A 12,274-nucleotide genomic window follows, 5' to 3' on the forward strand; every position below is an offset into this window, starting at 1 on the left:
GACACTCACTATATAAACATTTTTTTTACATGTGACTAAGAAACATTGTAAGGTTAACTATATTGTATTTCTTAAAGATCTGGAACACATACAATATAAATACATTTATACCTGGATATGCTGGTGGTACTGAAATTTGGGTTACACTTTGTATCCCAAGAAGTCAGGTTTGGCTAGCTATCCTTGAGAAGCCAATTTAAACAACCAAATTAATAGTTTCAAAGTCAGTAAAAGGATATTTATTCAGTGTAGCCATATTGGGAAGAAGGACAAAGAGGCCCAGTGACACCCCCCCACACACTCCAGTCCATCTGCAGGGCTGTGAAGTGAGAGTGAAGTTTAAATACAGAACCAGGACTGGGCACAAGTAAGTAGTCTACATTTAGGTATAGTCCTGCCCACCCCGAGACCCATCACTGTCCAAGCTATAGCCTCTTCCTGTGAAGAGCCTAACAAGATCTTAAAAGTGTGAGACATCCTCTCTAGGAGACACTTTCTCCTCTGTCTGACTCCTGACTTGTATCCTTTTCTTCTCCTGACATACGATCCCATGGGAGGGGCTGATTCAGTTTTTTTTTTTTTGGGGGGGGGGTCTGTTGTTTCAATAGTCTGGGAGTCATAAGAATATCATCATTTCTGAGAGGCCAGTTAGGGATGGAAGCCTGTCATTCCAGCAGCTGAGGGACTAATACAGATAGATCAGGACTTCAAGGCCATATGTAGCTACACAGCAGAGTTTGAAGCCAGCCTGGGTTTCATTGGGGCCTTGCCTCTTATAAAAAAAAATTAAAAATGAAGTAAATTCCTTAATACACTAAAACTAATCTAAAGAAATAGTTGGCATTTTCCATACAATAAAATTTGTCAAGAAGCTGTGCAAGACAGAACTTGGGCAGGCCCACCGGGACAGCTGATTTCTGCTCTATGGCATCTAGATACATGAAGGAATGCTTTATCTCAAACTGGCTTCCATGTCACTGAGCACCCATTCCAGCAACCCCCTTCCCCACCCAAGCGCTCCATCTGTGGACAACTGGGAGGCATCCCAAGAGTCCACGAATTGAATCCATAGCCTCTCCTTTGCTTTGATTCTAATATTCACTCTGGCTCATGGCAAATTTTAAACTGTAGAGCCTACGCTGGCCACAAAGCTGTTGACTATTGAGGACCACCTCCCCAGTGTGGGGCACCTTTACCAATAGCTATCATCGCTGATACAGAAGTTTGCTTTCCCACCTCAGTCCATTCCCTGATGGGAGAGTGCTCACCCTATCTCTGAATGGGCAGGCCTGAGTGTGAGCGTTCTTCATTGGAAGCAAGGGTCTGTATCTACAGAATGACTAGATGGATATTAAGCCTGCTCTTTCGGATACATCCACAAGATACTTTCCCTTGCTACATGCTTTTATTAGCTTCTAAGAGAATTCTCAGGACACTTCCATGGGTTTTACAATTTGCTTGTGTAAGTTTGTAATGTGCACTCAATGGAGATCCCAGCAGTGATAAGATTGCTTAAGTATTCTGGCTCATGTTAGATGGCTTTTCTGGCCATCTGTCTGGTATATACGCAAAGAGAATGATACACTTGATTCTACAATTCCCAAATTAACCTCTTACAAGAATGTAGCCAGACACTCAGGGTCTATCTAGCTCTGCCCATTCTGAGTCAGGAACTATAACAGGTCATTGACTGTAATGAGAAATACTTGAGATCTGCATGGAGTAACAGAAGTGGAAGCTGACAGTATAGGAGGAATGAGGCAGAGGATTGATGTGTCAAGAGACCTGGGCAAAGGTTGGAAGTAACACCTTCCCCATCCTCTCTGACAGGCAGTGAGCAGAGTGCTGTTGAAGCTGACTAGGTTATTCATTACCCAGAAGCCTGAGTGTTCATCTGATTGGAATGCCGACCAGAATACTTATCAGGGTGACCTGATGGTTTCTAACCTCCCTGTCACCATACTAGTTACATTCTGACATGACCTCAATTCTTGAGAGAAACAACATAAAAGAGGGGAGATTTAGTTGGGCTCATGGTATTATGTTTCAGTCCATTATGGCAGGGAAGACATGGTGGAACATTGTGTTCATGGTGGCAGGAGAGTGTGAGAGCCCTTGTTCACATCATAGGAGACTATAAGGCAGAATATGGACAGGAACTAGGAAAGTATAACCTTCAAAGGCCTTGCTCTACTTTTGCCAGTAGAACCTTAACTTCTACGGGTTCCACAGTCCTGAAAATAGTGCGAACATCTGGAAAGCAAACCTTTATGGGGACATTTCAAGTCCAAACCCTAATAATCACCAAGTATCTGAGCTAAAGGACAAGTAAAAACTCACTCATCTGATAACAAGTAAGTAAGGTAAGGAGCATTGATTTAGCTACCAGTGTCTGGGCACTTCTTGGGACAGTGAATACGTGTTCAGTATTTCCACAGTGCCAATGGTGAAATGGACTGAGAAGGCCCATCTTATCTATCTACATTGCTGGGATTCTAAGATTTATGCAGTGATGTGCCCAGGAAGATGAGTAGGATTCATAGTCACACTAAGACCATTCCAAGATGGTTCCTTTCATCCTGACGAGATCCATTGTGTTCACAGTGGTATGGCTGTAGACAGGGTAGCTTGCCTCCCCATCAGAGTATTTGGCCCTGGCATCCCATGACACAGGATGCACTATCTATCCCTAGAATAACAAGGACACCCCCTATATTTTGATTTGCACCATCTTTGATATTTTTGAAATAATTCACATGTGCTGTCTCACTTGATCATTATGGAGACAATCCTGTTACACACAAGGAAACTTAGGCTGGAGAGCATATGAGGTATGTACACACTCCAATTTTATTTTGCTTTTTTTTCTTATAATAGAGATGGAACTTGGGTCTTGTATTCTAGAAAAAGACTCTACCATTGATCTATATCCCAGGATCATAGAGCTCAAGTTTCTTGTCTCTGCATGCTGAGTGCTGGTGGTCATCACATGTGTCACCATACCATGTTTAAGACTACCCCTGCTTCAGTGCTGCAAACTCAGGTTTGATGACTCCAAATTCCCTTTTGTTATCAAAGTTGACACAGACTTCAGAGAATAGTTGTGTGTGTATGTATGCATGTGTGGCATGCCTTTTGCTCTCATGCAGCCCTCTTCCATCATCCAGTGAACTTTCTTCTATGAACTTTTCTGCCCAACTAAGGAGGAAGTAGGGTTAGTATTGCCCAGTTCTGCTATCAGGAGAATTTTGCTAAGCTGGGGTTGAACTAGTTCTAAGGCCAATCTTATCTCCTCTCGGAGGATCTCCTCCTTTTACTTCAAATATGAGAGAGCAATGTTAACTGATGGTGAAGTCACTCTACCAGGCTACTAGAGAACCATGCGCGAAGCTGAGAAACACCACTATAGTGACAGAGGCTGGGTTGTGGCTTTGTGCCAGAACACATGAAGTCAGGACCCTAATGACGATCCCAGCTGTTGCTTTCTGAGTAAAGTTCAGAAGACCAAAGTACTGAAGGAAGATTGGCTCTCTAAACTGCTCAAAGGAATAGCATTAAAACCTATCATAACCAGAGGTAGACCCAGAGTGGCTGTGTATAGACACATGGTTCATCAGCATCTCCAGATAGCCTGTCTGAGCAGCCCCAAGGTCTCCTTCCAAGGCTGTGCTTGACTGCCTCCATCAGATTCTACCACCCATAGCTTGGCTCACTGTCTGCAGGTAGCTCATCAGTGACTATGAAATGAATAAAGGTGCAGTACCCCAGCAGCAGCCACTTGTACTATGGGCATACAGCCCAGTGGGAACCTGAGATGGTCTGTCACTGAGACACAAAGCCCACAAGGACTGTGAGCATGATTGAAATGAGGAAGCTATTTCCAGACTGCCAGTGGAAGTCCCTGAAGCAAAAGGAGACACAGATGGAGGAGACAGTTGTGGCAGATGGTGTCCTTCCAGGAGGGAGCAAGAGACAATCTGATGCCAGGGAGGAGCGGGGGCTGGGTACCTCGTGATGACTCTCTGTGTCCTGTTCTAGGCCACCTGGCAGGGAGCTAGAGGAGGAACTTACACTTGGAGAACTTGTAATTATTTGAGCTGCTGAATATATGGCCATTTCTAAACTTAGTAGAAAAGAATGCTGCCCAACCGCTGACTAGTTGCTGCTGAAGGTAGAGTCTGGTAGCTTCTCTCTGTCTTTACCAATTTTATCATAGCTAATTAGTACCCTGGGGAGGTAAAGAAAGAAATGGAGCACTGAGCCCTTCCTGGGGCAGGAGTTGGAAGGCAGTTCCAATGCGTTGGTCATACTGCTGTACAGACAGCAGGACCCAGGAAAGGGCATCCTTAGGAACATACTCAGGACCTCCATGGGCTCTTATGCAGGCTGTTTACTGAACAATATTGGAGGCACCACTTACTTCATAGTCTCTTTTTCAGAGGTGTGCTGTGGAAAACACGACAACTGATATATCAAACTTAGGCCAAGAAGCTATATATAGCTATGTACATAAAGGTCAAGAAAGGACACTGGTTCTGGATTCCATGGGTAAGTGACAGTGAATCACCTTGATCCTGCCATCTTGATGCCTTCTTCAGGGTTATTTGAATACAGAGCTGTGACACCAAGCACTGTTATAACTGGGATTTAAGTAATTTTTTTTTTTTTTTTTGGTATGGCTCCCACCATTCTCCCTCTCAGTTCTTCAGATCACAATGTCTAAGACAAAATTCTACTACTGGGAAGAGACACCATGACCATGGCAACTCTTATAAAGAAAAACATTTAATTGGGGCTGCCTTACAGTTAAGAGGTTTAGTCCATTCTCATCATGACAAGAAGCATGGTGGCAGGTAGGCAAACGTGCTGCTGGAGAGGTAGTTGAGAGTTCTGAGGTCAGATGCCAGATCGGCAGGCATCAGAGAGAGCGAGTGACACACTGGGACTGGTTTGAGCTTCTGAAACCTCAAAGCTTCCCCCTCCCCACATCCTCCCTTCACCCAGTGACACATTTCCTCCAATAAAGCCACACTTACTCCAACAAGGCCACAGATACTAATAACCCCACTCCCTGTGGACCTATGGGGGCCATTTTCATTCAAACCATAACACAAGATAAATGAAGTCCATTTTGCTCTAAGACCAGCAAGAGCATGTGGTTTACTGAACACCACCCTGGAAGGACAGCAACAGGCTGTCCATCAACCCTGGTATAGCACTGGTGTAGTCTGTAGACCTTCCTTAGTTGACAACAGTCATAGACTCCTACTCTGGTTGAATTCAGAAGATCTGTGTGAACCATAGAAGATGGGGGTGATATCTCTGAGAACTGTTGGGGAACAAGCAGCTATGGTTACTCAGGGTCCAAGCTCCAACAAAGTTGCCATCTAGCTTCCACACTGCAGACCAGAACTAGTTCAAGAACTTGTGACCATAACTTGGGGAGGAGAGATTTTGAGACTGCTATGTGGCTCCACAGTGCTCACTTATAGGGTGCACGCTGTGCGGAAGCCCAATGCCAAGTGATGTTCAAGTTTGAGGCATGCAGTAATACAGACAGGCCCATTAACTGAAAAGATTGGAGGTGAATCACAAAATTCCCAGTCCTGCCTCCCAGTGTGCCACTCTAACCTCAGGGATCAAAGCCTAGTTTCAGTCCTATGCAGCCATTTCCTCCAGAATAAAACACTTCCTTCTGGAGGAAGTCCTCTTGGGAAGTACACACAACTTACAAGTCTCAGGAGGCTCCTAAAATTTATGAGATTCACAGGCCCCTCCCAAAGTTACATGAGTAGTAATGAGTGCTACAGAGAGAAGACTTTCCAGCTAGCCGAGCTATCTGAAAGTCTTACAAGAAACACAGGGATGCATCCTTTGTGAATTGTCATCCATACTGGGCTGGGCTTTTTGGTGATATGGCTGCCTTTGAGTTCCACATGCTCCCATAGGTAATCTTTAACCCATACTCCTGTAAGCAATCCCAGTAAAGTCATTGACTCATCAGGTTAAATTGTCATGGCTGTCTATCTAGGGTGGATAGACTTTTGTTTTCATCTCCCTATGAATATTCAGACAACATAATTGGTGCCTAAATAAGGAACCAAAATTAATTGGAAAGGAGTGGGAGATGCTGTCATTTATAACTGAGAATGTTTAATGCCAGACTGCCAGGTATGATAGCACATACCCTTAATCTCAGTACTCAGACAGATGAGGCAGGCAGAACTCTGTGAGTTCACAGCCAGGCTTGTCTATATATAACTGTGTAGTTAGTCCAGGCTGGCCAGCATTACATAGTGAGGCCCTGTCTCAAAAAAACAAACAAAACCCAAACAAAACATTAGGTTACCTAAATTACTGACTTCTCGACTATATAACTTGATTGACAGTTGACCAGGCTTGGCTTGGCTTCAGCTTTTCATTGCTGTCTCAGATGATTGGTTCCTCTAACCAGAACAGAATCCCTGCCAGGGCTTTGGATCATTTTGTTCGGCATATGTCACCTGTTGGTTTGATAAATGCTTTTCATGGTGTCTTAATAAGAGGTGCCACTAGAATATCTGCCACAATGGTGTTGATGGGATTCGTAAAATACAAGCCTAACTAAAACCATCACTATAACCACCCCTGTCATATAGTTAGTTCCTTGATCAATGGATTCAAATGCTGTTATAAATGTATCAAACTATGGGTTAAAAAATATATCAAGGGCAGGTGAGGTGGTTTAGCCAGTAAGGGTGCTGGTCTTCATTCCTAATAACCTCAGTTTGATCCCCAGAACCCACACGGCAGAAGGAGGGAACCAAACCCTCAACACATGCTCTGACCTTTAAACATTCGCTGAAATGCACACACCCACACACATGTGTGCATAAACACACATAAATTAACATAATAAGATATTAATTGTTACTTTTCTTTGTTTATAGAAATCATGACTTGTTATCTAACATTCACTAAGCAGTTTTGTGTCTCACACTGCACACAAGTCTCCACATAGATATGTCACTCAGTGTTCATGCAACCTTCCAAGGCAAGTAGGATTCTAATTCTCCCCTCTAGACACAGCAGGCTTGATGAGCTTTAGTAATTTACCTATTGTCAGCCCAGTAACAGGACAGAGCCAAGCTGTGATCAGACCAGATTGTCCTTTAATTACAGATAGTAGTTCCTTCTGGCCTCTGTCCAAAGTTTAGAAGAGTGGGGGGGGGGGTCAGACGGTGTGTTTCTTACAACCTTTCTATCAGATGTGGTGAAGGGGAATATTTTTCATTTGTCTTTCTGTCATGGCTTTCATGCTTCTCATTGCAGTACATCTTGTTTTGCATTGTCATTAAGTATCTACACTTCACTACATGCCCTTCTGCAATCTGCTGTCTACTGTGTGGTTGCACTAGATTGGATTGGATCATTCCTCATTTGGGTACTTGGTGGGTTTTAGTGTATATTAAGAAGGATTCTGTGTAGCGGATTGCCAAACCTTCCCCCAGTCTTCTGTCTCATCAAGACATTAAGTTGGTCTCCCACTGCTCAAGCCAGCACTGGCTACATGTCTCAACCATCACACAAAAGTGGACAGGCTAAACCACTTCATAAGAACCAGGTGGTTCAGGAGCTACCACTACACAAAAACAATTAACAATGTGTAAGTTATAAAGGAAAAAGGCTTATTCTGACACATTTTTATGGAGGGTGGGGAGGTCTAAACTAAGGTGGCCACATCTGGTTGAGGGCTTTGCTCTGCTTCAAACGACAAAGAAAGAGAAAATGCAAAGGTAGCACAGGAGAGAACCTAGGCAGAAAGGCTCAACCTCACTCCTGAGGGCTCTGCCCCCAAGTTGAGCATTGCTAGTGAGGCTTCCTCCCAACATTGCCACACTGAGAACTGAAGGTTCTGTTGAAAGGGTTTCTAGGAAAACACCTAAACCTTTACACCATAAGCACAGAGACATACTCATGCTTACATACCAGGGCTAGTCCATACCATAACACAGAGACATACTCATGCTTACATACCAGGGCTAGTCCTCTTGTCATCTGAAGGAGTCAGGCTAGCTCTCGAGGGATGAGAATAAGTTGGTCCTATGGCTTCTATCACTCCACCCCTACCACAGGACTTAGAAAGGGGACATCCTAGACCATCCACCTACCAGCCAATCAGACACCAGAAACAGCAAACTCAAAATGACTCACCAGAGGACTGAGCTGACACTGTAGGAGGAATTACAAGGAAAAAATTAGAGGAGAAGTGAGAGGCAGAGGTGTGGAATGTGGTGGAAGAAGAGGGGAGGTTGGGAAGGAAGAGAGGAATTAAAGAAGACCAGAAGCTCAGGCCATGGAGTCACAGAGCAGAACTGAGATGGAGACTCAAGGGTATAGCATCTATGAACTTGACAATACTCCAAATTGGAACATTATTCATTTGTGTATTGTGCTACAGTAAAATGTGACCTATTGAAATAAACTCCCCACTTACCAGCAAGACAGATTCTTTTTTTTTTCTTCTCCACCAACATGATGTTGCTGACATCTGCATGTCTGCTTGCACAGTGCAATCATCACTGGTATCTAATCTGTTATCATGTGATTATCGTTCGAGGTCACTTGGGTTTTTGTTGTTTATGTGCTTGGCCCATTTTACACATAGCTCTCTCTGTTCTTACTAGTCATAAGGCTGTGTACCTCGGTCTCAGATGCTACTAGTGTCTTCTCTTGAGTTTGCTTTTTAGTTATTTTCAGAGGGCTTTAAATACTCAACTGAAGTATAATAAAATGTAACCATTTGAAGGGCAAAGTCCCTTAGAGTTGTGACAAATTTGTTTGCCTATGCCCACACCAACACAACCTACATTCAGCATTTGTTACTCAGACAGTTCCTCCTTACCCCTGTTTACTCATCTTCTATCCAACTCTTAGTTAGCCCCATCAAACTACCCATCTGCCTATTCTAGAACATACTAAGAATATCTAGGTTTTTTGATACTTAAAACTTATTTTTCTTTGTGATGCCAAATCAGTTTTCCTTGAACTTGTTTGTGTCAAAGGCCACATAGGAGGGACAGGAGAAGTGTCTCAGTATTGAAGAGCACTGGTGGGTCTTTCAGAGAACATTAATTTAGTTCCTGCAGTGCCCAAGTTGGGCAGCTCACAACCACTGTAACCCTAGCTTCAGGAATTCCAACATCCTTTTCTAACTAGCCTCTGTATGCCTACACATGCATGGCACATACTCACTCAAATGCACACACAGGAATAAAAATATAGGTAAATCTTTTAAAATATAAAAGGCCACATCAAAAATTATATACATATTTGCCTGTGTTCTCCTCTATTTATTATTTTATTCATTGTTGTTATTGTTGTTGTTGTTGTGTGTGTGTGTAGGTCAGAGAACATTTCTAGGCATCTTTTAGATTTAACCCTTAGTTCATCTGGTATTTATTTTAATTTGCTTATAAAGCATTTACTCTATTACTGTTTCTTAACTTTACCAACTATCCAATATTATTTTATCCTATTCACACACACACACACACACGTTTCTGTTTCTTTTGATCTCAAGTTGACTTTATCACTGTAGTAATTTTATGCTTTTGAGTGGCAGAAGTATAGGTGCCCTCTGACTTCAACCAACATCTAGTCTTTCTAAAAATATTTTCTTAAAAAAAAAATTTTCTTGGCAACTATTGCTTATAAAATTTAGAATCCCTTTAGCATGTTCCTAAAAGGAAAATAAATGCTTAGGAAAAGAAAATGCATAGCCTTAATGATCATTTACCCTTTTTAATCATTTATATTTTTTTATACTCTTAAGTATTATTTGTCACTTGAGCTGTCATTTGGACTTCCTAGAGACAATAGTCATTTCTTGCACGTCTTTGTATTCACAACCCCTGGCACACAGAAGATGCACAGCAAGTGTGTTGGCATAATAACCAGATATCTATATCATCAGAGACTTTTTTAAAAAATATTTTTTATAAATTAATTTATTTTTTAATAAATAAACACTCCATATTCCATTCCCCGACTCCCCCATTCTTCCTCTGACTGCTCCGCATCCCACACATCCTCCCCACCTGCTCTTTCTCCACATGGATACCCTAATCCCTCCTCCTACCTGACCTCTAAACTCCCTGGGGCATTCAGTCTCTTGAGGGCTAGGTGTATCATCTCTAAGTGAACACAGACCTGGAAGTCCTCTAGTGTATGTGTGTTGGGAGCCTCATATCAGGTGGTGTATACTGTCTGTTTGGTGGGCCAATATTTGAGAGATTTTAGGGGTCCAGATTAATTGAGACTGCTGGTCCTCCTATAGGATCACCCTTCTCTTCAGCTTCTTTCAGCCTTTTCTAATTCAACAACAGGGGTCAGCTGCTTCTGTCCATTGGTTGGGTGCAAATATCTGCATCTGACTCTCATATGCTTGTTTGGTCTTTCAGAGGGCAGTCATGATAGGTCCCTTTTTGTGATCACTCCATAGCCTCAGTAATAGTGTCAGGCCTTGGGACCTCCCCTTGAGCTGGATCCCACTTTGGGCCTATCGCTGGATCTTCTTTTCAAAAAAAAAAAAAATGTCTTTAAAGTCTCATTAGAAGAAGAAACAAGGATGTCCACTGTTGAAATTTGTATGTAACTGGCCCCCATATGCACATAGGGGTGGCTCTATTAGGAGGTGTGGCCTTGTTGGAGTAGGTGAGGACTTTTTGGAGGAAGTGTGTCACTGTGGAAGCAGGCTTTGAGGTCTTATATATGCTCCAGCCATGCCAGTGAGACAGTCTGCTTCTGTTGCCTGCAGATCAAGATGCAGAACTCTTGGCTCTTCCATCGCCATGTTTGCTGGCAGGTCATCATGCTTCTTGCCATGATGATAATGGACTGAACCTCTGAAACGGTAAGCCAGTTTTCCTTTATAAGGAGACTTATGAAATGTTTTCCTTTAAAAGAGTTGCTGTGGTCATGGTTGGTGTCTCTTCACATCACTGAAACCCTATGATATCCACTATACATTGAACTTCAATATATATATTTTAAACAAACCCAGAATTTCAGTTGCTTCTATACAAAATAAATTAATAAGTGAAATTTGAAGTTGTTCAAACAATAGTTGTTTAACTTTTTTTTTCTGTACTTGGACTTTCTTGCTGTGTTAAGTTTTAACAATAAGCCTCAACTCAGATTTTATATTATGTTAAATGTTATATATATGCTTGTGGTAAACTTATTAAAGCTGAATTCTATTAAAAATTATGCCTCCTGAGGCAAGGGAGATGGGTCGGTGGGTAAAGAATATGCTCCACAAACATAAGGAGTAGAGTTTAGATCTCCAGCACCCACACAGATGCTGCATAGGAACACTGATCTGTTTATGAGCCCAGAGTTTGGGAGGTAGAAACAGGGGATCCCTAGAGCTAGCTGGCTAACTAGACTAGCTGAACTGTGTCCTCTAGGTTCAAGTGAGAACCTTGCCTCCGCATGCACTCGCACATACAGATGCACTCATACACATGCGCTCTTACATACACATGCACTCTTACATGCACATGCACTCACACACGTGCACTCACACACATGTACTCACACATATATATGCACCCATACACATGTACTACACATACACATACATCCATACATATGCACTTACATATATGTAGCATCTATACACATGCAAATATACATACACAAGAGGAAAAAACATGGACATATACAAAAAATGAATATACAATTCGAACAAGAAAATGCTAAGACTAAACTAAATCTGTGTGGCTGAGTCAGCCTTTTTTAACCTTGAGTGTGTATCCTTCTTAGAGGAGTCTACCATGCTGGAACTGAAAGTCTAACCTGAAATCTAGGAGGTTTGGATTTTCAGGTTCCTGTCTCTATCTCAAAGAATTCAGAACCAAGATATAGTCAAGAATTATGGAGTGAGAGCCGCCATCTTCTCTCCAGTGAGTTCCTAAGCCGGGAGCAGACAACAGGGAGGCACAGGCCCCATGAGTCGCAGGAGAGCCGCCGGGTGGCAGGGACAGAATCCTCTCAGCTTCCAAGTGGCAGAGATGGATCAGCCACCTTAGCTGCCCCTCCCTTGCACGAGGCGGGTCTGCGTCCAGGGACCACTTTGACCGGGAGTCTCCAGTGAGAGCCACCATCTTCTCTCTGGTGAGTTCCTAAGCAGGGAGCAGCCAGCAGGGAGGCACAGACCCCAAGAGTCGCAGGGGAGCCGCCAGGTGGCAGGGACAGGACAAGCTCCAGTCAGAGTCACTAAGAACATCTA

The 12,274-nt window shown here is 42.9% G+C and overlaps 1 long non-coding RNA gene across 4 annotated transcripts in view; it reads left to right on the top strand.

Annotated features, from left to right (window-relative positions):
* Window positions 1–12,274, top strand: part of LOC116082431 — a 60,143-nt gene that overhangs the window by 19,224 nt on the left and 28,645 nt on the right. For 3 of the 4 annotated variants that reach the window (XR_004115296.1, XR_004115300.1, XR_004115298.1), the window contains exons 3-4: window positions 2,878–3,043; window positions 4,440–4,548. This is a non-coding gene — a long non-coding RNA (uncharacterized LOC116082431). The remainder of the gene's footprint in view (window positions 1–2,877; window positions 3,044–4,439; window positions 4,549–12,274) is intronic. The other variant, XR_004115299.1, reaches the window with a different exon arrangement.

The sequence above is a fragment of the Mastomys coucha genome, unplaced genomic scaffold (assembly GCF_008632895.1).
Source record: "Mastomys coucha isolate ucsf_1 unplaced genomic scaffold, UCSF_Mcou_1 pScaffold7, whole genome shotgun sequence".
NCBI lineage: Eukaryota > Metazoa > Chordata > Mammalia > Rodentia > Muridae > Mastomys > Mastomys coucha.